We start from the raw sequence: 17,328 nt of genomic DNA, 5'->3' as shown, positions 1-17,328 counted from the left end.
TACAGCCTCAGTGGCCTAATGGATAAGGCACTGGCCTCCTAAGCCAGGGATTGTGGGTTCGAGTCCCATCTGGGGTGGTTTAAAGCAGAGTGGCGCAGCGGAAGCGTGCTGGGCCCATAACCCAGAGGTCGATGGATCGAAACCATCCTCTGCTAAAACTGTTTTACTTATAAACACGTTCTGTTCCTACTTGAGGTAAAGCTACCAAAACGCTATTCTGAAACCATAACCATTTTCAACAGATCTCATCTGTGACAGCGGAGCATTCAATGTACGCCTAAACGCAAGTCATTTTGAAAAAACCTGTGAATGGACGGTTGCTCACAGCAAGCAGAGTGGCGCAGCGGAAGCGTGCTGGGCCCATAACCCAGAGGTCGATGGATCGAAACCATCCTCTGCTAAAACTCTTTCATTTACATACATGTCGTGTTCCTACTCAAAGTAAGGCTACCAAAACGCTATTCTGAAAGCATAGCTATTGTGAGAGGTTTCTGTAGTGTAGTGGTCATCACGTTCGCCTAACACGCGAAAGGTCCTCGGTTCGAAACCGAGCAGAAACAGCGGTTAGCTTTTGACCGAAAATATAAACTGTTTGCAACACCAGTAGGAATTAGCTCCTCTTCCTTTTACGCCTTTTAAGAGGCATGCGCCAAATGGTTTCTGTCTCCGTCCGAAAGTGACAGGTTTCCGTAGTGTAGTGGTTATCACGTTCGCCTCACACGCGAAAGGTCCCCAGTTCGAAACTGGGCGGAAACAGGGAGTTGCTTTTGCCAACATTTCCTAAGGGATTTTCTTTTGAGCAGATCAGTACACCTGCTGCGCAATTTGCGGTGTAAACTCTTCAAAGAAAAGGCACAAAAATAAAACAAGCGACCAGTGAGGTTTCCTGTAATGGCAAACAGTTGGTTTGCTACTAAAAGTAGCAGCTTTTTGCCATTTTAAGAGCACTGCGCAGTCTGCCGTTTCAGTCGTCGTCAACAAGCGTGCGCTAAAAACGATCGGAATGCCTTAGTCCCCGCGTTTCCGTGGTGTAGCGGTTATCACGTTCGCTTTACACGCGAAAGGTCCCCAGTTCGAAACTGGGCGGAAACAGGTGAGGCTTTTGTAATATACATGCCGAACTGGCTCTCCAGTAAGAGGATGTCCACGCTGCAAAGTTCCTACTTTTGAGCTAGGTGAAGGCAATCGTACTAAGGAGCTCTAGGCAGACTGCCATGCCGAAGGAGCTCTGTCCTGTTTGTGGAATTTACATTGACTGTCACTCTTAGCACTCTTTTCCTTATAAGCCTTTTATGAAGCGTACACCAGAAGATTTCTCTCTTTGTCCACAAGACAGGTTTCCGTAGTGTAGTGGTTATCACGTTCACCTCGCACGTGTGGGATTACAAATTTAAGAATCTGTTTAAGATCTGCTGATCCTACATCCTGACATAACATCACATGGAATACTATGGTGAAGTACATTGTATTTAGCATTTTAAGGTAAAAAGGATGACTTTCTAAGAAAGTCATATACTCTTGAAAGATGTCCCAACGTCTCCTGGTCTCTGCTTCGGCGAGGAAAAAGTTTCCTACAGTTTTGGTGCCGTGACCCGGATAGAGCTTCTCACCTCAATCCAGATTGAAACTTCAAGCACAACAAAGATCTGATCCAAAAGAAGATCCAGGCTGAATTTCCCTGTACACCCAAGGGTTGGTGAGTGATTCTCTATCCAAAAGAACCTTTAAGACCAGTACAAATGTGTTATCCTCTGCACCGTCAGAGAAGAGTTAACAGACAGCTGTAGGGTTTGGTTAACCACATGGACTCAAAAGTTACTGAGTCAGTCAGATTGGATTTGACAAAGAAATTTGGGATTCAACCAGAAAAAGTTTGGTCCATTGAAGAATGCAAAAAGGTACTTGGTGCTTGTATTCGGAAGAAAAATATGAAGGGCATGATCTGCTGCCACAGAGAATTTACTCTATCCATTGCACAAGAACAGGGTGATAGAGGGCCGAGTGGTTAAGGCGATGGACTGCTAATTCCTTGTCCTCTGCACGCGTGGGTTCGAATCCCATCCTCGTCGTCCGATGGCTTTAGTGTTTCGGAGAGCCCCGTGCACCTGGCCTAGCCGCTCAAAGCACCTTGCTGTCAACTTTAATGTCCTCTTTCTAAAAATAGCTGCAGAAAAACACCACAGCCAAACTTCAAGCAGAACGCCAAGTGACGAGGTGGCCGAGTGGTTAAGGCGATGGACTGCTAATCCATTGTGCTCTGCACGCGTGGGTTCGAATCCCATCCTCGTCGTTTGCTGGCTTTAGCGCTTGAGAGAACGCATCTCGTCTGGCAAAGCTGCTCAAAGCCCCTTGCTAACAACTTTACTGTCCTCGCACTAAAAATAGCTGCAATAGCTTCAAGCAGCGTGCCAAGTGATGAGGTGGCCGAGTGGTTAAGGCGATGGACTGCTGATCCATTGTGCTCTGCACGCGTGGGTTCGAATCCCGTCCTCGTCGACCAATGGCTTTAGTGTTTCAGAGAGCCTAGTGCACCTGGCATAGCTGCTCAAAGCACCTCGCTGCCAACTTCAATGTCCTCGTTCGAAAAATAGCTGCAGAAAAACACCACAGCCAAACTTCAGACGGAACACCAAGTGACGAGGTGGCCGAGTGGTTAAGGCGATGGACTGCTAATCCATTGTGCTCTGCTTCATGAAGCTCTGAATCTTTTGTTTCGAATCAGTGGTTCGAAGCGTGTATCAAACTGCCAAAGTCACATGATTTCACTAAAAGAGGCTTTGTTACGACATAACTGTTTTGAAACGTTTCGAAATGTCAGTGGTTCACCGCTGGGGGCCATCTCTGTGAACCCATGAATCATGCGGATTCACTGAGAACCATTGAACAAGTGTCTATGGTTTTTACCTGATCTCTGATCAGCTTTATACATTTGTAGACGTTTTAATTAGACATTAGTATAATTAGAAAGAGTAATAGTAGCCAATAGTGTTTTATCAGCCTGTTTAGCTGAGCCATCCATGGAACAAACAAAACAAGACCTGAAAATTGATAAAAGAACACATATTACACAGACACTTGACATGTAATATTATTTGATTATAAGTTAATTGCATTTGATAGATTTTACTTCCAATAAAACATTGGCAATGTGTTTGTAAAAGGTCTTTTTATGCACGTTTGGCCTGAGTTTTTGTGGCAGCGTGTGGCGTCTCGAAAGCTTGCAAACAGTGAATCATTTTGTGAAGTAATTGGTTCAATTGATTCGGAGCTTTGAAAAGCTTCGTTTCTCCCATCACTGCTTACGACACACCATGGTGTTCTCTAACTGAATCACGTTTTAAGAATAGCTGCAGAAAAAGCTTGTGTTCATGTCTGAAACCATTGTTGAGACCAGGATCATTACAACAAGCCAGCTGGTGCTAGAATACGACCATTAAGAAAACAAAGACACTCCAAACATGCACTGAGGAAGGCCTTCATCAGACTCGGGCTTTCACTGCTACAACGAATGCAACACACGGCAGAAACCAAAACACAACTCTTTTTTTTCAACCAATTATTAAGCCTCCTAAGAGGCTGACAAAAATTGCCAAGGCTGACTGTATTTCAAGTCATCCCAGCGGGGTATTGGGTAAAGTTTTCAACCAGCAATGATCACGCCTCGGATAAACCTCATAGGCTACGATATTGCCTCTGCGAAAGAATGCCGGAGAAAGTCGCAACGTCTTCTGTGCACCTATCTGCACATGGAACGACAGGGTGGTATCAAGCTTTAAACTACCATTCAATCAGCATTTTGGCCCTGATGGATGAATGGTGTGTCTACGAAACAGGCAAGCGATGTGCACAAAAAGGTTTATTCCTTGTACTCTCTTCACTTAAAGAAAAAAAGTGTGCTGTTTCCTTAAATCTAAGGGGGAGAGAATTATGGGTATCCTGGCAGCAAAGGGCAGGAGTCATAATCCTCAATCTCCAAGAACATGTTTGAGTTCGGGATCGATTCAACGAGCCCCCTACGAGGTTGGGTAGGATAATGAAGAGTGCAAGGACACTGCAAACATATTCTGAGGGAGGTCCAATGCCAGCTTTGTTACCTTTTTCTAGACTCTGGCGTTCTCCCTAGGTTCTTCTAGGACTGCTAATTCATTGTGCTGAGGTAAAGCTACCAAAATCTGGGCCTATAACCCAGATTGAAACCATCCTCTGCTGTAACTCCTTTACTTATAAACACGTTCTGTTCCTACTTGAAGAAAAGCTACCACAGCGCTATGCTGAAACTATAACCATTCTCAACAGATCTCATCTGCTGCAGAGGAGCATTTAATGTATGCCTAAATGCAAGTCATTTTGAAAACGCCCGTGAATAGGAGCTTTTCTCTAACAAGCAGAGTTGCGCAGCGGAAGTGTGCGGGGCCCATAACTCAGAGGTCAATGGATCGAGACCATCCTCTACTAAAGCGGTTTTATTTATATTCATGTCCTGTTCCTACTCAAAGAAAAGCTAGCAAAACACTGTGCTGAATCCATAAACCTTTACTCTGTTTGCCTTTTTTAAACACCAAGCCTATTGTTGTCACTGAAGCAGAAGTAATGGGGGCAGGTGGGTGCTGGCCTTTTACAGCCTCAGTGGCCTAATGGATAAGGCACTGGCCTCCTAAGCCAGGGATTGTGGGTTCGAGTCCCATCTGGGGTGGTTTAAAGCAGAGTGGCGCAGCGGAAGCGTGCTGGGCCCATAACCCAGAGGTCGATGGATCGAAACCATCCTCTGCTAAAACTGTTTTACTTATAAACACGTTCTGTTCCTACTTGAGGTAAAGCTACCAAAACGCTATTCTGAAACCATAACCATTTTCAACAGATCTCATCTGTGACAGCGGAGCATTCAATGTACGCCTAAACGCAAGTCATTTTGAAAAAACCTGTGAATGGACGGTTGCTCACAGCAAGCAGAGTGGCGCAGCGGAAGCGTGCTGGGCCCATAACCCAGAGGTCGATGGATCGAAACCATCCTCTGCTAAAACTCTTTCATTTACATACATGTCGTGTTCCTACTCAAAGTAAGGCTACCAAAACGCTATTCTGAAAGCATAGCTATTGTGAGAGGTTTCTGTAGTGTAGTGGTCATCACGTTCGCCTAACACGCGAAAGGTCCTCGGTTCGAAACCGAGCAGAAACAGCGGTTAGCTTTTGACCGAAAATATAAACTGTTTGCAACACCAGTAGGAATTAGCTCCTCTTCCTTTTACGCCTTTTAAGAGGCATGCGCCAAATGGTTTCTGTCTCCGTCCGAAAGTGACAGGTTTCCGTAGTGTAGTGGTTATCACGTTCGCCTCACACGCGAAAGGTCCCCAGTTCGAAACTGGGCGGAAACAGGGAGTTGCTTTTGCCAACATTTCCTAAGGGATTTTCTTTTGAGCAGATCAGTACACCTGCTGCGCAATTTGCGGTGTAAACTCTTCAAAGAAAAGGCACAAAAATAAAACAAGCGACCAGTGAGGTTTCCTGTAATGGCAAACAGTTGGTTTGCTACTAAAAGTAGCAGCTTTTTGCCATTTTAAGAGCACTGCGCAGTCTGCCGTTTCAGTCGTCGTCAACAAGCGTGCGCTAAAAACGATCGGAATGCCTTAGTCCCCGCGTTTCCGTGGTGTAGCGGTTATCACGTTCGCTTTACACGCGAAAGGTCCCCAGTTCGAAACTGGGCGGAAACAGGTGAGGCTTTTGTAATATACATGCCGAACTGGCTCTCCAGTAAGAGGATGTCCACGCTGCAAAGTTCCTACTTTTGAGCTAGGTGAAGGCAATCGTACTAAGGAGCTCTAGGCAGACTGCCATGCCGAAGGAGCTCTGTCCTGTTTGTGGAATTTACATTGACTGTCACTCTTAGCACTCTTTTCCTTATAAGCCTTTTATGAAGCGTACACCAGAAGATTTCTCTCTTTGTCCACAAGACAGGTTTCCGTAGTGTAGTGGTTATCACGTTCACCTCGCACGTGTGGGATTACAAATTTAAGAATCTGTTTAAGATCTGCTGATCCTACATCCTGACATAACATCACATGGAATACTATGGTGAAGTACATTGTATTTAGCATTTTAAGGTAAAAAGGATGACTTTCTAAGAAAGTCATATACTCTTGAAAGATGTCCCAACGTCTCCTGGTCTCTGCTTCGGCGAGGAAAAAGTTTCCTACAGTTTTGGTGCCGTGACCCGGATAGAGCTTCTCACCTCAATCCAGATTGAAACTTCAAGCACAACAAAGATCTGATCCAAAAGAAGATCCAGGCTGAATTTCCCTGTACACCCAAGGGTTGGTGAGTGATTCTCTATCCAAAAGAACCTTTAAGACCAGTACAAATGTGTTATCCTCTGCACCGTCAGAGAAGAGTTAACAGACAGCTGTAGGGTTTGGTTAACCACATGGACTCAAAAGTTACTGAGTCAGTCAGATTGGATTTGACAAAGAAATTTGGGATTCAACCAGAAAAAGTTTGGTCCATTGAAGAATGCAAAAAGGTACTTGGTGCTTGTATTCGGAAGAAAAATATGAAGGGCATGATCTGCTGCCACAGAGAATTTACTCTATCCATTGCACAAGAACAGGGTGATAGAGGGCCGAGTGGTTAAGGCGATGGACTGCTAATTCCTTGTCCTCTGCACGCGTGGGTTCGAATCCCATCCTCGTCGTCCGATGGCTTTAGTGTTTCGGAGAGCCCCGTGCACCTGGCCTAGCCGCTCAAAGCACCTTGCTGTCAACTTTAATGTCCTCTTTCTAAAAATAGCTGCAGAAAAACACCACAGCCAAACTTCAAGCAGAACGCCAAGTGACGAGGTGGCCGAGTGGTTAAGGCGATGGACTGCTAATCCATTGTGCTCTGCACGCGTGGGTTCGAATCCCATCCTCGTCGTTTGCTGGCTTTAGCGCTTGAGAGAACGCATCTCGTCTGGCAAAGCTGCTCAAAGCCCCTTGCTAACAACTTTACTGTCCTCGCACTAAAAATAGCTGCAATAGCTTCAAGCAGCGTGCCAAGTGATGAGGTGGCCGAGTGGTTAAGGCGATGGACTGCTGATCCATTGTGCTCTGCACGCGTGGGTTCGAATCCCGTCCTCGTCGACCAATGGCTTTAGTGTTTCAGAGAGCCTAGTGCACCTGGCATAGCTGCTCAAAGCACCTCGCTGCCAACTTCAATGTCCTCGTTCGAAAAATAGCTGCAGAAAAACACCACAGCCAAACTTCAGACGGAACACCAAGTGACGAGGTGGCCGAGTGGTTAAGGCGATGGACTGCTAATCCATTGTGCTCTGCTTCATGAAGCTCTGAATCTTTTGTTTCGAATCAGTGGTTCGAAGCGTGTATCAAACTGCCAAAGTCACATGATTTCACTAAAAGAGGCTTTGTTACGACATAACTGTTTTGAAACGTTTCGAAATGTCAGTGGTTCACCGCTGGGGGCCATCTCTGTGAACCCATGAATCATGCGGATTCACTGAGAACCATTGAACAAGTGTCTATGGTTTTTACCTGATCTCTGATCAGCTTTATACATTTGTAGACGTTTTAATTAGACATTAGTATAATTAGAAAGAGTAATAGTAGCCAATAGTGTTTTATCAGCCTGTTTAGCTGAGCCATCCATGGAACAAACAAAACAAGACCTGAAAATTGATAAAAGAACACATATTACACAGACACTTGACATGTAATATTATTTGATTATAAGTTAATTGCATTTGATAGATTTTACTTCCAATAAAACATTGGCAATGTGTTTGTAAAAGGTCTTTTTATGCACGTTTGGCCTGAGTTTTTGTGGCAGCGTGTGGCGTCTCGAAAGCTTGCAAACAGTGAATCATTTTGTGAAGTAATTGGTTCAATTGATTCGGAGCTTTGAAAAGCTTCGTTTCTCCCATCACTGCTTACGACACACCATGGTGTTCTCTAACTGAATCACGTTTTAAGAATAGCTGCAGAAAAAGCTTGTGTTCATGTCTGAAACCATTGTTGAGACCAGGATCATTACAACAAGCCAGCTGGTGCTAGAATACGACCATTAAGAAAACAAAGACACTCCAAACATGCACTGAGGAAGGCCTTCATCAGACTCGGGCTTTCACTGCTACAACGAATGCAACACACGGCAGAAACCAAAACACAACTCTTTTTTTTCAACCAATTATTAAGCCTCCTAAGAGGCTGACAAAAATTGCCAAGGCTGACTGTATTTCAAGTCATCCCAGCGGGGTATTGGGTAAAGTTTTCAACCAGCAATGATCACGCCTCGGATAAACCTCATAGGCTACGATATTGCCTCTGCGAAAGAATGCCGGAGAAAGTCGCAACGTCTTCTGTGCACCTATCTGCACATGGAACGACAGGGTGGTATCAAGCTTTAAACTACCATTCAATCAGCATTTTGGCCCTGATGGATGAATGGTGTGTCTACGAAACAGGCAAGCGATGTGCACAAAAAGGTTTATTCCTTGTACTCTCTTCACTTAAAGAAAAAAAGTGTGCTGTTTCCTTAAATCTAAGGGGGAGAGAATTATGGGTATCCTGGCAGCAAAGGGCAGGAGTCATAATCCTCAATCTCCAAGAACATGTTTGAGTTCGGGATCGATTCAACGAGCCCCCTACGAGGTTGGGTAGGATAATGAAGAGTGCAAGGACACTGCAAACATATTCTGAGGGAGGTCCAATGCCAGCTTTGTTACCTTTTTCTAGACTCTGGCGTTCTCCCTAGGTTCTTCTAGGACTGCTAATTCATTGTGCTGAGGTAAAGCTACCAAAATCTGGGCCTATAACCCAGATTGAAACCATCCTCTGCTGTAACTCCTTTACTTATAAACACGTTCTGTTCCTACTTGAAGAAAAGCTACCACAGCGCTATGCTGAAACTATAACCATTCTCAACAGATCTCATCTGCTGCAGAGGAGCATTTAATGTATGCCTAAATGCAAGTCATTTTGAAAACGCCCGTGAATAGGAGCTTTTCTCTAACAAGCAGAGTTGCGCAGCGGAAGTGTGCGGGGCCCATAACTCAGAGGTCAATGGATCGAGACCATCCTCTACTAAAGCGGTTTTATTTATATTCATGTCCTGTTCCTACTCAAAGAAAAGCTAGCAAAACACTGTGCTGAATCCATAAACCTTTACTCTGTTTGCCTTTTTTAAACACCAAGCCTATTGTTGTCACTGAAGCAGAAGTAATGGGGGCAGGTGGGTGCTGGCCTTTTACAGCCTCAGTGGCCTAATGGATAAGGCACTGGCCTCCTAAGCCAGGGATTGTGGGTTCGAGTCCCATCTGGGGTGGTTTAAAGCAGAGTGGCGCAGCGGAAGCGTGCTGGGCCCATAACCCAGAGGTCGATGGATCGAAACCATCCTCTGCTAAAACTGTTTTACTTATAAACACGTTCTGTTCCTACTTGAGGTAAAGCTACCAAAACGCTATTCTGAAACCATAACCATTTTCAACAGATCTCATCTGTGACAGCGGAGCATTCAATGTACGCCTAAACGCAAGTCATTTTGAAAAAACCTGTGAATGGACGGTTGCTCACAGCAAGCAGAGTGGCGCAGCGGAAGCGTGCTGGGCCCATAACCCAGAGGTCGATGGATCGAAACCATCCTCTGCTAAAACTCTTTCATTTACATACATGTCGTGTTCCTACTCAAAGTAAGGCTACCAAAACGCTATTCTGAAAGCATAGCTATTGTGAGAGGTTTCTGTAGTGTAGTGGTCATCACGTTCGCCTAACACGCGAAAGGTCCTCGGTTCGAAACCGAGCAGAAACAGCGGTTAGCTTTTGACCGAAAATATAAACTGTTTGCAACACCAGTAGGAATTAGCTCCTCTTCCTTTTACGCCTTTTAAGAGGCATGCGCCAAATGGTTTCTGTCTCCGTCCGAAAGTGACAGGTTTCCGTAGTGTAGTGGTTATCACGTTCGCCTCACACGCGAAAGGTCCCCAGTTCGAAACTGGGCGGAAACAGGGAGTTGCTTTTGCCAACATTTCCTAAGGGATTTTCTTTTGAGCAGATCAGTACACCTGCTGCGCAATTTGCGGTGTAAACTCTTCAAAGAAAAGGCACAAAAATAAAACAAGCGACCAGTGAGGTTTCCTGTAATGGCAAACAGTTGGTTTGCTACTAAAAGTAGCAGCTTTTTGCCATTTTAAGAGCACTGCGCAGTCTGCCGTTTCAGTCGTCGTCAACAAGCGTGCGCTAAAAACGATCGGAATGCCTTAGTCCCCGCGTTTCCGTGGTGTAGCGGTTATCACGTTCGCTTTACACGCGAAAGGTCCCCAGTTCGAAACTGGGCGGAAACAGGTGAGGCTTTTGTAATATACATGCCGAACTGGCTCTCCAGTAAGAGGATGTCCACGCTGCAAAGTTCCTACTTTTGAGCTAGGTGAAGGCAATCGTACTAAGGAGCTCTAGGCAGACTGCCATGCCGAAGGAGCTCTGTCCTGTTTGTGGAATTTACATTGACTGTCACTCTTAGCACTCTTTTCCTTATAAGCCTTTTATGAAGCGTACACCAGAAGATTTCTCTCTTTGTCCACAAGACAGGTTTCCGTAGTGTAGTGGTTATCACGTTCACCTCGCACGTGTGGGATTACAAATTTAAGAATCTGTTTAAGATCTGCTGATCCTACATCCTGACATAACATCACATGGAATACTATGGTGAAGTACATTGTATTTAGCATTTTAAGGTAAAAAGGATGACTTTCTAAGAAAGTCATATACTCTTGAAAGATGTCCCAACGTCTCCTGGTCTCTGCTTCGGCGAGGAAAAAGTTTCCTACAGTTTTGGTGCCGTGACCCGGATAGAGCTTCTCACCTCAATCCAGATTGAAACTTCAAGCACAACAAAGATCTGATCCAAAAGAAGATCCAGGCTGAATTTCCCTGTACACCCAAGGGTTGGTGAGTGATTCTCTATCCAAAAGAACCTTTAAGACCAGTACAAATGTGTTATCCTCTGCACCGTCAGAGAAGAGTTAACAGACAGCTGTAGGGTTTGGTTAACCACATGGACTCAAAAGTTACTGAGTCAGTCAGATTGGATTTGACAAAGAAATTTGGGATTCAACCAGAAAAAGTTTGGTCCATTGAAGAATGCAAAAAGGTACTTGGTGCTTGTATTCGGAAGAAAAATATGAAGGGCATGATCTGCTGCCACAGAGAATTTACTCTATCCATTGCACAAGAACAGGGTGATAGAGGGCCGAGTGGTTAAGGCGATGGACTGCTAATTCCTTGTCCTCTGCACGCGTGGGTTCGAATCCCATCCTCGTCGTCCGATGGCTTTAGTGTTTCGGAGAGCCCCGTGCACCTGGCCTAGCCGCTCAAAGCACCTTGCTGTCAACTTTAATGTCCTCTTTCTAAAAATAGCTGCAGAAAAACACCACAGCCAAACTTCAAGCAGAACGCCAAGTGACGAGGTGGCCGAGTGGTTAAGGCGATGGACTGCTAATCCATTGTGCTCTGCACGCGTGGGTTCGAATCCCATCCTCGTCGTTTGCTGGCTTTAGCGCTTGAGAGAACGCATCTCGTCTGGCAAAGCTGCTCAAAGCCCCTTGCTAACAACTTTACTGTCCTCGCACTAAAAATAGCTGCAATAGCTTCAAGCAGCGTGCCAAGTGATGAGGTGGCCGAGTGGTTAAGGCGATGGACTGCTGATCCATTGTGCTCTGCACGCGTGGGTTCGAATCCCGTCCTCGTCGACCAATGGCTTTAGTGTTTCAGAGAGCCTAGTGCACCTGGCATAGCTGCTCAAAGCACCTCGCTGCCAACTTCAATGTCCTCGTTCGAAAAATAGCTGCAGAAAAACACCACAGCCAAACTTCAGACGGAACACCAAGTGACGAGGTGGCCGAGTGGTTAAGGCGATGGACTGCTAATCCATTGTGCTCTGCTTCATGAAGCTCTGAATCTTTTGTTTCGAATCAGTGGTTCGAAGCGTGTATCAAACTGCCAAAGTCACATGATTTCACTAAAAGAGGCTTTGTTACGACATAACTGTTTTGAAACGTTTCGAAATGTCAGTGGTTCACCGCTGGGGGCCATCTCTGTGAACCCATGAATCATGCGGATTCACTGAGAACCATTGAACAAGTGTCTATGGTTTTTACCTGATCTCTGATCAGCTTTATACATTTGTAGACGTTTTAATTAGACATTAGTATAATTAGAAAGAGTAATAGTAGCCAATAGTGTTTTATCAGCCTGTTTAGCTGAGCCATCCATGGAACAAACAAAACAAGACCTGAAAATTGATAAAAGAACACATATTACACAGACACTTGACATGTAATATTATTTGATTATAAGTTAATTGCATTTGATAGATTTTACTTCCAATAAAACATTGGCAATGTGTTTGTAAAAGGTCTTTTTATGCACGTTTGGCCTGAGTTTTTGTGGCAGCGTGTGGCGTCTCGAAAGCTTGCAAACAGTGAATCATTTTGTGAAGTAATTGGTTCAATTGATTCGGAGCTTTGAAAAGCTTCGTTTCTCCCATCACTGCTTACGACACACCATGGTGTTCTCTAACTGAATCACGTTTTAAGAATAGCTGCAGAAAAAGCTTGTGTTCATGTCTGAAACCATTGTTGAGACCAGGATCATTACAACAAGCCAGCTGGTGCTAGAATACGACCATTAAGAAAACAAAGACACTCCAAACATGCACTGAGGAAGGCCTTCATCAGACTCGGGCTTTCACTGCTACAACGAATGCAACACACGGCAGAAACCAAAACACAACTCTTTTTTTTCAACCAATTATTAAGCCTCCTAAGAGGCTGACAAAAATTGCCAAGGCTGACTGTATTTCAAGTCATCCCAGCGGGGTATTGGGTAAAGTTTTCAACCAGCAATGATCACGCCTCGGATAAACCTCATAGGCTACGATATTGCCTCTGCGAAAGAATGCCGGAGAAAGTCGCAACGTCTTCTGTGCACCTATCTGCACATGGAACGACAGGGTGGTATCAAGCTTTAAACTACCATTCAATCAGCATTTTGGCCCTGATGGATGAATGGTGTGTCTACGAAACAGGCAAGCGATGTGCACAAAAAGGTTTATTCCTTGTACTCTCTTCACTTAAAGAAAAAAAGTGTGCTGTTTCCTTAAATCTAAGGGGGAGAGAATTATGGGTATCCTGGCAGCAAAGGGCAGGAGTCATAATCCTCAATCTCCAAGAACATGTTTGAGTTCGGGATCGATTCAACGAGCCCCCTACGAGGTTGGGTAGGATAATGAAGAGTGCAAGGACACTGCAAACATATTCTGAGGGAGGTCCAATGCCAGCTTTGTTACCTTTTTCTAGACTCTGGCGTTCTCCCTAGGTTCTTCTAGGACTGCTAATTCATTGTGCTGAGGTAAAGCTACCAAAATCTGGGCCTATAACCCAGATTGAAACCATCCTCTGCTGTAACTCCTTTACTTATAAACACGTTCTGTTCCTACTTGAAGAAAAGCTACCACAGCGCTATGCTGAAACTATAACCATTCTCAACAGATCTCATCTGCTGCAGAGGAGCATTTAATGTATGCCTAAATGCAAGTCATTTTGAAAACGCCCGTGAATAGGAGCTTTTCTCTAACAAGCAGAGTTGCGCAGCGGAAGTGTGCGGGGCCCATAACTCAGAGGTCAATGGATCGAGACCATCCTCTACTAAAGCGGTTTTATTTATATTCATGTCCTGTTCCTACTCAAAGAAAAGCTAGCAAAACACTGTGCTGAATCCATAAACCTTTACTCTGTTTGCCTTTTTTAAACACCAAGCCTATTGTTGTCACTGAAGCAGAAGTAATGGGGGCAGGTGGGTGCTGGCCTTTTACAGCCTCAGTGGCCTAATGGATAAGGCACTGGCCTCCTAAGCCAGGGATTGTGGGTTCGAGTCCCATCTGGGGTGGTTTAAAGCAGAGTGGCGCAGCGGAAGCGTGCTGGGCCCATAACCCAGAGGTCGATGGATCGAAACCATCCTCTGCTAAAACTGTTTTACTTATAAACACGTTCTGTTCCTACTTGAGGTAAAGCTACCAAAACGCTATTCTGAAACCATAACCATTTTCAACAGATCTCATCTGTGACAGCGGAGCATTCAATGTACGCCTAAACGCAAGTCATTTTGAAAAAACCTGTGAATGGACGGTTGCTCACAGCAAGCAGAGTGGCGCAGCGGAAGCGTGCTGGGCCCATAACCCAGAGGTCGATGGATCGAAACCATCCTCTGCTAAAACTCTTTCATTTACATACATGTCGTGTTCCTACTCAAAGTAAGGCTACCAAAACGCTATTCTGAAAGCATAGCTATTGTGAGAGGTTTCTGTAGTGTAGTGGTCATCACGTTCGCCTAACACGCGAAAGGTCCTCGGTTCGAAACCGAGCAGAAACAGCGGTTAGCTTTTGACCGAAAATATAAACTGTTTGCAACACCAGTAGGAATTAGCTCCTCTTCCTTTTACGCCTTTTAAGAGGCATGCGCCAAATGGTTTCTGTCTCCGTCCGAAAGTGACAGGTTTCCGTAGTGTAGTGGTTATCACGTTCGCCTCACACGCGAAAGGTCCCCAGTTCGAAACTGGGCGGAAACAGGGAGTTGCTTTTGCCAACATTTCCTAAGGGATTTTCTTTTGAGCAGATCAGTACACCTGCTGCGCAATTTGCGGTGTAAACTCTTCAAAGAAAAGGCACAAAAATAAAACAAGCGACCAGTGAGGTTTCCTGTAATGGCAAACAGTTGGTTTGCTACTAAAAGTAGCAGCTTTTTGCCATTTTAAGAGCACTGCGCAGTCTGCCGTTTCAGTCGTCGTCAACAAGCGTGCGCTAAAAACGATCGGAATGCCTTAGTCCCCGCGTTTCCGTGGTGTAGCGGTTATCACGTTCGCTTTACACGCGAAAGGTCCCCAGTTCGAAACTGGGCGGAAACAGGTGAGGCTTTTGTAATATACATGCCGAACTGGCTCTCCAGTAAGAGGATGTCCACGCTGCAAAGTTCCTACTTTTGAGCTAGGTGAAGGCAATCGTACTAAGGAGCTCTAGGCAGACTGCCATGCCGAAGGAGCTCTGTCCTGTTTGTGGAATTTACATTGACTGTCACTCTTAGCACTCTTTTCCTTATAAGCCTTTTATGAAGCGTACACCAGAAGATTTCTCTCTTTGTCCACAAGACAGGTTTCCGTAGTGTAGTGGTTATCACGTTCACCTCGCACGTGTGGGATTACAAATTTAAGAATCTGTTTAAGATCTGCTGATCCTACATCCTGACATAACATCACATGGAATACTATGGTGAAGTACATTGTATTTAGCATTTTAAGGTAAAAAGGATGACTTTCTAAGAAAGTCATATACTCTTGAAAGATGTCCCAACGTCTCCTGGTCTCTGCTTCGGCGAGGAAAAAGTTTCCTACAGTTTTGGTGCCGTGACCCGGATAGAGCTTCTCACCTCAATCCAGATTGAAACTTCAAGCACAACAAAGATCTGATCCAAAAGAAGATCCAGGCTGAATTTCCCTGTACACCCAAGGGTTGGTGAGTGATTCTCTATCCAAAAGAACCTTTAAGACCAGTACAAATGTGTTATCCTCTGCACCGTCAGAGAAGAGTTAACAGACAGCTGTAGGGTTTGGTTAACCACATGGACTCAAAAGTTACTGAGTCAGTCAGATTGGATTTGACAAAGAAATTTGGGATTCAACCAGAAAAAGTTTGGTCCATTGAAGAATGCAAAAAGGTACTTGGTGCTTGTATTCGGAAGAAAAATATGAAGGGCATGATCTGCTGCCACAGAGAATTTACTCTATCCATTGCACAAGAACAGGGTGATAGAGGGCCGAGTGGTTAAGGCGATGGACTGCTAATTCCTTGTCCTCTGCACGCGTGGGTTCGAATCCCATCCTCGTCGTCCGATGGCTTTAGTGTTTCGGAGAGCCCCGTGCACCTGGCCTAGCCGCTCAAAGCACCTTGCTGTCAACTTTAATGTCCTCTTTCTAAAAATAGCTGCAGAAAAACACCACAGCCAAACTTCAAGCAGAACGCCAAGTGACGAGGTGGCCGAGTGGTTAAGGCGATGGACTGCTAATCCATTGTGCTCTGCACGCGTGGGTTCGAATCCCATCCTCGTCGTTTGCTGGCTTTAGCGCTTGAGAGAACGCATCTCGTCTGGCAAAGCTGCTCAAAGCCCCTTGCTAACAACTTTACTGTCCTCGCACTAAAAATAGCTGCAATAGCTTCAAGCAGCGTGCCAAGTGATGAGGTGGCCGAGTGGTTAAGGCGATGGACTGCTGATCCATTGTGCTCTGCACGCGTGGGTTCGAATCCCGTCCTCGTCGACCAATGGCTTTAGTGTTTCAGAGAGCCTAGTGCACCTGGCATAGCTGCTCAAAGCACCTCGCTGCCAACTTCAATGTCCTCGTTCGAAAAATAGCTGCAGAAAAACACCACAGCCAAACTTCAGACGGAACACCAAGTGACGAGGTGGCCGAGTGGTTAAGGCGATGGACTGCTAATCCATTGTGCTCTGCTTCATGAAGCTCTGAATCTTTTGTTTCGAATCAGTGGTTCGAAGCGTGTATCAAACTGCCAAAGTCACATGATTTCACTAAAAGAGGCTTTGTTACGACATAACTGTTTTGAAACGTTTCGAAATGTCAGTGGTTCACCGCTGGGGGCCATCTCTGTGAACCCATGAATCATGCGGATTCACTGAGAACCATTGAACAAGTGTCTATGGTTTTTACCTGATCTCTGATCAGCTTTATACATTTGTAGACGTTTTAATTAGACATTAGTATAATTAGAAAGAGTAATAGTAGCCAATAGTGTTTTATCAGCCTGTTTAGCTGAGCCATCCATGGAACAAACAAAACAAGACCTGAAAATTGATAAAAGAACACATATTACACAGACACTTGACATGTAATATTATTTGATTATAAGTTAATTGCATTTGATAGATTTTACTTCCAATAAAACATTGGCAATGTGTTTGTAAAAGGTCTTTTTATGCACGTTTGGCCTGAGTTTTTGTGGCAGCGTGTGGCGTCTCGAAAGCTTGCAAACAGTGAATCATTTTGTGAAGTAATTGGTTCAATTGATTCGGAGCTTTGAAAAGCTTCGTTTCTCCCATCACTGCTTACGACACACCATGGTGTTCTCTAACTGAATCACGTTTTAAGAATAGCTGCAGAAAAAGCTTGTGTTCATGTCTGAAACCATTGTTGAGACCAGGATCATTACAACAAGCCAGCTGGTGCTAGAATACGACCATTAAGAAAACAAAGACACTCCAAACATGCACTGAGGAAGGCCTTCAT

General features: G+C 44.9%; 35 non-coding genes across 35 annotated transcripts; 32 read left to right on the top strand and 3 right to left on the bottom strand.

Moving 5' to 3' along the window:
* Positions 1 to 4: 4 nt before the first annotated feature.
* trnar-ccu (transfer RNA arginine (anticodon CCU)) lies at positions 5 to 77 on the top strand. Its single transcript has one exon. It is a non-coding gene; the product is annotated as a tRNA-Arg (tRNA).
* Positions 78 to 83: 6 nt separating this feature from the next.
* trnam-cau (transfer RNA methionine (anticodon CAU)) lies at positions 84 to 155 on the top strand. The gene has a single exon. It is a non-coding gene; the product is annotated as a tRNA-Met (tRNA).
* Positions 156 to 329: 174 nt separating this feature from the next.
* On the top strand, positions 330 to 401 carry trnam-cau (transfer RNA methionine (anticodon CAU)). The gene has a single exon. It is a non-coding gene; the product is annotated as a tRNA-Met (tRNA).
* An 86-nt stretch (positions 402 to 487) lies between these two features.
* On the top strand, positions 488 to 560 carry trnav-aac (transfer RNA valine (anticodon AAC)). The gene has a single exon. It is a non-coding gene; the product is annotated as a tRNA-Val (tRNA).
* A 123-nt stretch (positions 561 to 683) lies between these two features.
* Positions 684 to 756, top strand: trnav-cac (transfer RNA valine (anticodon CAC)). Its single transcript has one exon. It is a non-coding gene; the product is annotated as a tRNA-Val (tRNA).
* A 263-nt stretch (positions 757 to 1,019) lies between these two features.
* trnav-uac (transfer RNA valine (anticodon UAC)) lies at positions 1,020 to 1,092 on the top strand. The gene has a single exon. It is a non-coding gene; the product is annotated as a tRNA-Val (tRNA).
* A 1,116-nt stretch (positions 1,093 to 2,208) lies between these two features.
* trnas-gcu (transfer RNA serine (anticodon GCU)) lies at positions 2,209 to 2,290 on the top strand. The gene has a single exon. It is a non-coding gene; the product is annotated as a tRNA-Ser (tRNA).
* A 124-nt stretch (positions 2,291 to 2,414) lies between these two features.
* trnas-gcu (transfer RNA serine (anticodon GCU)) lies at positions 2,415 to 2,496 on the top strand. Its single transcript has one exon. It is a non-coding gene; the product is annotated as a tRNA-Ser (tRNA).
* A 1,068-nt stretch (positions 2,497 to 3,564) lies between these two features.
* Positions 3,565 to 3,705, bottom strand: LOC127519444 (U4 spliceosomal RNA). The gene has a single exon (XR_007931842.1). It is a non-coding gene; the product is annotated as a U4 spliceosomal RNA (small nuclear RNA).
* Positions 3,706 to 4,620: 915 nt separating this feature from the next.
* Positions 4,621 to 4,693, top strand: trnar-ccu (transfer RNA arginine (anticodon CCU)). Its single transcript has one exon. It is a non-coding gene; the product is annotated as a tRNA-Arg (tRNA).
* A 6-nt stretch (positions 4,694 to 4,699) lies between these two features.
* Positions 4,700 to 4,771, top strand: trnam-cau (transfer RNA methionine (anticodon CAU)). The gene has a single exon. It is a non-coding gene; the product is annotated as a tRNA-Met (tRNA).
* A 174-nt stretch (positions 4,772 to 4,945) lies between these two features.
* trnam-cau (transfer RNA methionine (anticodon CAU)) lies at positions 4,946 to 5,017 on the top strand. Its single transcript has one exon. It is a non-coding gene; the product is annotated as a tRNA-Met (tRNA).
* An 86-nt stretch (positions 5,018 to 5,103) lies between these two features.
* trnav-aac (transfer RNA valine (anticodon AAC)) lies at positions 5,104 to 5,176 on the top strand. The gene has a single exon. It is a non-coding gene; the product is annotated as a tRNA-Val (tRNA).
* Positions 5,177 to 5,299: 123 nt separating this feature from the next.
* On the top strand, positions 5,300 to 5,372 carry trnav-cac (transfer RNA valine (anticodon CAC)). The gene has a single exon. It is a non-coding gene; the product is annotated as a tRNA-Val (tRNA).
* A 263-nt stretch (positions 5,373 to 5,635) lies between these two features.
* On the top strand, positions 5,636 to 5,708 carry trnav-uac (transfer RNA valine (anticodon UAC)). Its single transcript has one exon. It is a non-coding gene; the product is annotated as a tRNA-Val (tRNA).
* A 1,116-nt stretch (positions 5,709 to 6,824) lies between these two features.
* Positions 6,825 to 6,906, top strand: trnas-gcu (transfer RNA serine (anticodon GCU)). Its single transcript has one exon. It is a non-coding gene; the product is annotated as a tRNA-Ser (tRNA).
* Positions 6,907 to 7,030: 124 nt separating this feature from the next.
* On the top strand, positions 7,031 to 7,112 carry trnas-gcu (transfer RNA serine (anticodon GCU)). Its single transcript has one exon. It is a non-coding gene; the product is annotated as a tRNA-Ser (tRNA).
* Positions 7,113 to 8,180: 1,068 nt separating this feature from the next.
* Positions 8,181 to 8,321, bottom strand: LOC127519443 (U4 spliceosomal RNA). The gene has a single exon (XR_007931841.1). It is a non-coding gene; the product is annotated as a U4 spliceosomal RNA (small nuclear RNA).
* A 915-nt stretch (positions 8,322 to 9,236) lies between these two features.
* Positions 9,237 to 9,309, top strand: trnar-ccu (transfer RNA arginine (anticodon CCU)). The gene has a single exon. It is a non-coding gene; the product is annotated as a tRNA-Arg (tRNA).
* Positions 9,310 to 9,315: 6 nt separating this feature from the next.
* trnam-cau (transfer RNA methionine (anticodon CAU)) lies at positions 9,316 to 9,387 on the top strand. The gene has a single exon. It is a non-coding gene; the product is annotated as a tRNA-Met (tRNA).
* Positions 9,388 to 9,561: 174 nt separating this feature from the next.
* Positions 9,562 to 9,633, top strand: trnam-cau (transfer RNA methionine (anticodon CAU)). Its single transcript has one exon. It is a non-coding gene; the product is annotated as a tRNA-Met (tRNA).
* Positions 9,634 to 9,719: 86 nt separating this feature from the next.
* On the top strand, positions 9,720 to 9,792 carry trnav-aac (transfer RNA valine (anticodon AAC)). The gene has a single exon. It is a non-coding gene; the product is annotated as a tRNA-Val (tRNA).
* A 123-nt stretch (positions 9,793 to 9,915) lies between these two features.
* On the top strand, positions 9,916 to 9,988 carry trnav-cac (transfer RNA valine (anticodon CAC)). The gene has a single exon. It is a non-coding gene; the product is annotated as a tRNA-Val (tRNA).
* A 263-nt stretch (positions 9,989 to 10,251) lies between these two features.
* trnav-uac (transfer RNA valine (anticodon UAC)) lies at positions 10,252 to 10,324 on the top strand. The gene has a single exon. It is a non-coding gene; the product is annotated as a tRNA-Val (tRNA).
* A 1,116-nt stretch (positions 10,325 to 11,440) lies between these two features.
* Positions 11,441 to 11,522, top strand: trnas-gcu (transfer RNA serine (anticodon GCU)). The gene has a single exon. It is a non-coding gene; the product is annotated as a tRNA-Ser (tRNA).
* A 124-nt stretch (positions 11,523 to 11,646) lies between these two features.
* Positions 11,647 to 11,728, top strand: trnas-gcu (transfer RNA serine (anticodon GCU)). The gene has a single exon. It is a non-coding gene; the product is annotated as a tRNA-Ser (tRNA).
* Positions 11,729 to 12,796: 1,068 nt separating this feature from the next.
* Positions 12,797 to 12,937, bottom strand: LOC127519442 (U4 spliceosomal RNA). The gene has a single exon (XR_007931840.1). It is a non-coding gene; the product is annotated as a U4 spliceosomal RNA (small nuclear RNA).
* A 915-nt stretch (positions 12,938 to 13,852) lies between these two features.
* trnar-ccu (transfer RNA arginine (anticodon CCU)) lies at positions 13,853 to 13,925 on the top strand. Its single transcript has one exon. It is a non-coding gene; the product is annotated as a tRNA-Arg (tRNA).
* A 6-nt stretch (positions 13,926 to 13,931) lies between these two features.
* Positions 13,932 to 14,003, top strand: trnam-cau (transfer RNA methionine (anticodon CAU)). The gene has a single exon. It is a non-coding gene; the product is annotated as a tRNA-Met (tRNA).
* Positions 14,004 to 14,177: 174 nt separating this feature from the next.
* On the top strand, positions 14,178 to 14,249 carry trnam-cau (transfer RNA methionine (anticodon CAU)). The gene has a single exon. It is a non-coding gene; the product is annotated as a tRNA-Met (tRNA).
* An 86-nt stretch (positions 14,250 to 14,335) lies between these two features.
* trnav-aac (transfer RNA valine (anticodon AAC)) lies at positions 14,336 to 14,408 on the top strand. Its single transcript has one exon. It is a non-coding gene; the product is annotated as a tRNA-Val (tRNA).
* Positions 14,409 to 14,531: 123 nt separating this feature from the next.
* trnav-cac (transfer RNA valine (anticodon CAC)) lies at positions 14,532 to 14,604 on the top strand. Its single transcript has one exon. It is a non-coding gene; the product is annotated as a tRNA-Val (tRNA).
* A 263-nt stretch (positions 14,605 to 14,867) lies between these two features.
* On the top strand, positions 14,868 to 14,940 carry trnav-uac (transfer RNA valine (anticodon UAC)). The gene has a single exon. It is a non-coding gene; the product is annotated as a tRNA-Val (tRNA).
* A 1,116-nt stretch (positions 14,941 to 16,056) lies between these two features.
* trnas-gcu (transfer RNA serine (anticodon GCU)) lies at positions 16,057 to 16,138 on the top strand. The gene has a single exon. It is a non-coding gene; the product is annotated as a tRNA-Ser (tRNA).
* Positions 16,139 to 16,262: 124 nt separating this feature from the next.
* trnas-gcu (transfer RNA serine (anticodon GCU)) lies at positions 16,263 to 16,344 on the top strand. Its single transcript has one exon. It is a non-coding gene; the product is annotated as a tRNA-Ser (tRNA).
* Positions 16,345 to 17,328: the final 984 nt, after the last annotated feature.

The sequence above is a fragment of the Ctenopharyngodon idella genome, chromosome 9, assembly GCF_019924925.1.
Source record: "Ctenopharyngodon idella isolate HZGC_01 chromosome 9, HZGC01, whole genome shotgun sequence".
Taxonomy (NCBI): Eukaryota; Metazoa; Chordata; class Actinopteri; order Cypriniformes; family Xenocyprididae; genus Ctenopharyngodon; species Ctenopharyngodon idella.
The sequence above is the reverse complement of the archived record's forward strand: the minus strand, read 5'-3'. Positions and strand labels throughout refer to the sequence as shown.